Consider the following 6000-nt stretch of genomic DNA (forward strand, 5'->3'; position numbering starts at 1 on the left):
TCCCAGAATCTCTATGTTAGCCAAAGGATTTTTCAAATGTCACATCAGTAGGGTAGAGAGAGGAAAAAGGGGGGAGAGGTATTTATGACTGTCGTAAACCTACCCCCAGGCCAACGTCATGACACCATGGTTTGATGTTTCAGCATTGTCATCATGAAGAGTTCAGCGTTCAACTAGCCACATACGACATGCACGCGCAGTTACAACCCCGCTAGAGTTAGCCACAGGTGGACTAGCAATATCCACTGTCGTGGTATGGATGAAACCTAAACTAGAATGGGAAGCTAACTGAAGATGGCTAGCTTTAGACAACCCTGAGTAGATCTAGCTTCCTTTGTAGTATACACCTCAGGCTGTAAGGATATTTTTGTGTTCAGGTACGACCAAGTTTTTATGAGGTAAATATCTGGTACGTTTAGGGACTATTCCTCCAATCCCTTATAATGTCTGCGTCCCAAATGCCACCCTATTCCCTTTATATTGCACTACTTTTGACCAGCGTGCTCTGGTCAAAAGTAGTGAACTACACTGCTCAAAAAAATAAAGGGAACACTTAAACAACACAATGTAACTCCAAGTCAATCACACTTCTGTGAAATCAAACTGTCCACTTAGGAAGCAACACTGATTGACAATAAATTTCACATGCTGTTGTGCAAATGGAATAGACAACAGGTGGAAATTATAGGCAATTACCAAGACACCCCCAATAAAGGAGTGGTTCTGCAGGTGGTGACCACAGACCACTTCTCAGTTCCTATGCTTCCTGGCTGATGTTTTGGTCACTTTTGAATGCTGGCGGTGCTTTCACTCTAGTGGTAGCATGAGACGGAGTCTACAACCCACACAAGTGGCTCAGGTAGTGCAGCTCATCCAGGATGGCACCTCAATGCGAGCTGTGGCAAGAAGGTTTGCTGTGTCTGTCAGCGTAGTGTCCAGAGCATGGATAAGCTACCAGGAGACAGGCCAGTACATCAGGAGACGTGGAGGAGGCGTAGGAGGGCAACAACCCAGCAGCAGGACCGCTACCTCCGCCTTTGTGCAAGGAGGAGCACTGCCAGAGCCCTGCAAAATGACCTCCAGCAGGCCACAAATGTGCATGTGTCTGCTCAAACGGTCAGAAACAGACTCCATGAGGGTGGTATGAGGGCCCGACGTCCACAGGTGGGGGTTGTGCTTACAGCCCAACACCGTGCAGGACGTTTGGCATTTGCCAGAGAACACCAAGATTGTCAAATTCGCCACTGGTGCCCTGTGCTCTTCACAGATGAAAGCAGGTTCACACTGAGCACATGTGACAGACGTGACAGTCTGGAGACGTCGTGGAGAACGTTCTGCTGCCTGCAACATCCTCCAGCATGACCGGATTGGCGGTGGGTCAGTCATGGTGTGGGGTGGCATTTCTTTGGGGGGCCGCACAGCCCTCCATGTGCTCGCCAGAGGTAGCCTGACTGCCATTAGGTACCGAGATAAGATCCTCAGACCCCTTGTGAGACCATATGCTGGTGCGGTTGGCCCTGGGTTCCTCCTAATGCAAGACAATGCTAGACCTCATGTGGCTGGAATGTGTCAGCAGTTCCTGCAAGAGGAAGGCATTGATGCTATGGACTGGCCCGCCCGTTCCCCAGACCTGAATCCAATTGAGCACATCTGGGACAGCATGTCTCGCTCCATCCACCAACGCCACGTTGCACCACAGACTGTCCAGGAGTTGGCAGATGCTTTAGTCCAGGTCTGGGAGGAGATCCCTCAGGAGACCATCCGCCACCTCATCAGGAGCATGCCCAGGCGTTGTAGGGAGGTCAAACAGGCACGTGGAGGCCACACACACTACTGAGCCTCATTTTGACTTGTTTTAAGGACATTACATCAAAGTTGGATCAGCCTGTAGTGTAGTTTTCCACTTAAATTTTGAGTGTGACTCCAAATCCAGACCTCCATGGGTTGATACATTTGATTTCCATTGATAATTTTTGTGTGATTTTGTTGTCAGCACATTCAACTATGTAAAGAAAAAAGTATTTAATAAGAATATTTCATTCATTCAGATCTAGGATGTGTTATTTTAGTGTTCCCTTTATTTTGTTGAGCAGTGTATATAAGGAATACAGTAGTATGCCATTTGGGATGCAGACAAGACCTCATACTCCACAAAACATCACAGGACATGTCCGTTTGGCAGAGAGATTAGAGGAGGTTGGATAAAGAGTAGAGTGCGACAGAGGAAGAGGCAGAGCCCCATCCCAGTAGTGATAAGACTGGAGAAGAGAGGAAAAGAGAGCCACAGCTCCATCCCTATCCCAGCAGTGATATACAGAGCCCCTCTCCCTGTTGTGATGGGTGAGGAGGGGAACTGGATCAGCACAGCAGCCCGGCTGGGTTCTCCTCCCCAGAGGGGTACACACGCGCGCACACACACACACACACACACACACACACACACACACACACACACACACACACACACACACACACACACACACACACACACACACAAACAAATGTATATTCATGCACAAATTACCTCAACTAACCTGTACCCCCGCACACTGACTCGGTACCGGTACCCCCCTGTATATAGCCTCATTATTGTTATTTCATTGTGTTACTATTTATTATTTTTTACTTTCATTTATTTGGTAAATATTTTCTTAACTCTTCCTGAACTACATTGTTGGTTAAGGGCTTGTAAGTAAGCATTTCACGGTAAGGTCTACACTTGTATTCGACGCATGAGACAAATAAACTTGATTTGATATTCCCACCCAAATACACACACACTGCGGGGAAGAGGGAACACTCACATGACACCCTGTGTTCCTGCCAGGGTGCCTGGTTGTGGTCATGCCATTGGAGGGCCACTAAAGATTTACTCACGTAGGAGCTGTCTAATGGCTTATCATGGCTACGTCCCAAATGATACAATATTTCCTATATGCAGTGCACTACTTTTGATGAGGGTCCATAGGGCTCTGGTCAAAAGTAGGACACTATATAGGAAATAGAGTGCCATTTTGGAGGCAGCTCACGTCTTGTAATAATGATAATGTTTATTACAACAGTGAATAACACACTGAAGAAGGAATTAGGACAAATGTGTGTGTGATTTTAATACTCGTGGAAACGCCGGAAAAGTGTATTTATTGCACTAAACATGAAGTAATATTAAAAGTTTTGTCTTGATATTTTTTCTAGTATAAGCGTATAGATAAAGTACTATTGATTTGTTGCTGTGGTATAGCCTTAGTCATTTAGCATGTAGTTTACAATAGAGCACTATTTACTCTAGCCTATATTATGTGGTTGAATTGAGTTTCCCTTCCCCTATCGTCAGCTGTTTTGTGAATCTGGCATCATTATGGAAGCCCATTTAGGAACATATTTCCATGGAAATGCATAATTGTAACACTCTCTCCAGTTACAGAAAGACATCTATTAGACTTAATGATGAGTCTGGCTGGAGCGTAATGGCTGCTGCACACCTGCATGGGATAAATCATTAAGTCTATCCTCAATGGCACCCTATTTCCCTATATAGAACACTAGTGTCGACCACAGCCTTGGTCTGTGGACTGGGTCCTGGTCAAAAGTATTGTTCTTTGTGTGGAAAAGGGTATCTTTTGAGATGCAACCATTGGACTAAATAGCTTTGCTTTCATGGATTCGTGTTTATTTTGATTTGGTCGTCATTTTCTCATGTTAAGCCTAAAGTTTATGTTTCAGGAAGCTATAGACCTACGGTGTCGCAATGCTGCTATTAAGAATGCTGGCTGGTGGCAAAAAAATGTATTTACTTGTTCAGTAATTAAAGTGGTAAATTCAAACTTTGCAGATCGTAAAATTGACTTTCTTTGCAACAGCAAACTAATTAGTAATAAATGTAATCAATTTCCGGGATCACCCATACGTAACATGTATGCATGCTTGATAAAAGTGGATAAATGTGTCTGTAAATGGCATATATTACTATTTTATAAAAATACAACTGTCCTGTAGGCCTATGGCCTCCCTTAGCCATACTTGCGCTCTCTCAAAGCTTGGCTAATAATAAGGAATTCCTCTCGACCATTGGGGGAAACAAAACAAACATTCTTTCCTATTGACCCCCATTGTAAAAGAGACAACTTCGTAGTATATTTTTTGTTATAGAGAAAAAACAACATATGCCGAAAAGTTGCTATGTTGCTCAATGTACATTCCTATTGACCACCGGACCTACAGTTGGCACTGAGCACACAGAGAAATAGAGGCTGCGAGAAGAGCCCTGTGGATTGCTATGTGGCATGGTGGAGTGGGAAATGTGGGGACCCAGTGTCCAGTATTTAGCTGGTGGACTATTTATATTACACATTGGAACTCAGATTCCACGCTGTCAGGGCGATCCTTCTCATCACTCGTAGGCTTACCAGTGTTCACAGAAGGGGGTTTGCTCTAGTGAGCGCCGCTACCGTAGGTCTCTGGCACTCTCACTAGAGGATCTGTCACTATTCTTGCGGGAAGGAAGAAGAGGAGAAGCAAGGCCACTGTCATTGCTGGGCCTGGGAAGTGAGGTCTGTCGGCACTGGGAGGCTGCTAGTGTTGGCTGCTGCATAAGTAGGTCTATAGCTTCCACCTGCGATGGTGTTTTGTCAGTCGAGGACGAGGTGGTAGTTTAGCTAATGTGGTTATCTCCGGTAGTTTGGCATAAACTTCACCCGATAAAGCTTTTTTTGCGGCGTTCTTATGCACCATTTGGTCTTGCCTTTTGTTTATCCATCTTGAGCACCCACTCTCCATCTGAGTGCAACCTGATTCACCTAGCTTTTTTAAACTTGATAGCCAATTAGGTGAAGAGGCGGAGGCAGGCTGCCGCCAGCGCAGCTGAGGAATAGGCTAATTAGATGCATGAAAACTATATTGTCTGCCTGAGTCACCTACTACCCATGTAAATTGGACAACAAAAACATGTTTCCTGCTACATGTGGAAATTAAAAAGGAGGGTTACTGTCAAAATTATTTATACTTCAAAACAAATACATTTTGACATACAGTGCCTAAAGAAAGTATTCACACCCCTTGACTTTCCACATTTTGTTGTGTTACAGCCTGAATTTAAAGTTGATTAAATTGAGATTTGTGTCACTGATCTACACACAATACCCCATAATGTCAAAGTGGAATTTTGTTTGTCAAAAAGGTTTGACATTTATATAGAATGAAAAGCTGAAATGTCTTGAGTCAATAAGTATTCAACCTCTTTGTTATGGTAAGCGTAAATAAGTTCAGGAGTAAAAATGTACTTAACAAATCACATAATAAGTTGCATGGACTCATTCTGTGTTCAATAATAGTGGTTAACATGATCGCCCCATCTCCGTACCCCACACATACAATTATCTGTAAAGTCCCTGAATCCAGTAGTGAATTTCAAGAACAGATTCAACCACAAAGACCAGGGTGGTTTTTCAATGCCTTGTAAAGAACGGCACCAACTGGTAGATGTGTAAAAATATATAATTTTTAAAGCAGATGCTGAATATCTTTTTGAGCATGGTGAAGTTATTAAATAGGCTTTGGATGATGTATCAATACACCAAGTCGCAACAAAGATACAGGCGTCCTTCCTAACTCAGTTGCCGGAGAGGATGGATTTCACCATGAGGCCAATGGTGATTTTAAAACTGTTACAGAGTTTAATGGTTGCTATATGAGAAAAATTAGGACGTTTCAACAACATTGTAGTTACTCCACAATACTAAAAGAAGGAAGTGAAAAGATGGAAGCCTGTACATAATAAAACTATTCCGAAAAATTCACTTAAGTAATACTGCTAAGTAATAATACTGCACAAAATTGGCAAAGAAATACATTTTTTGTCCTGAATACAAAGTGTTATGTTTGGGGCAAATCCAACACAACACTGAGTACCACTGTTCATATTTTCAAGCATGGTGGTGGCTGCATCATGTTATGGATATGCTTGTCATCGGCAAGGACTAGGGAGTTTTTTTAGCATAAAAA

This window comes from Salvelinus namaycush, chromosome 7 (genome assembly GCF_016432855.1).
Source record: "Salvelinus namaycush isolate Seneca chromosome 7, SaNama_1.0, whole genome shotgun sequence".
In the NCBI taxonomy this organism is placed as follows: Eukaryota; Metazoa; Chordata; class Actinopteri; order Salmoniformes; family Salmonidae; genus Salvelinus; species Salvelinus namaycush.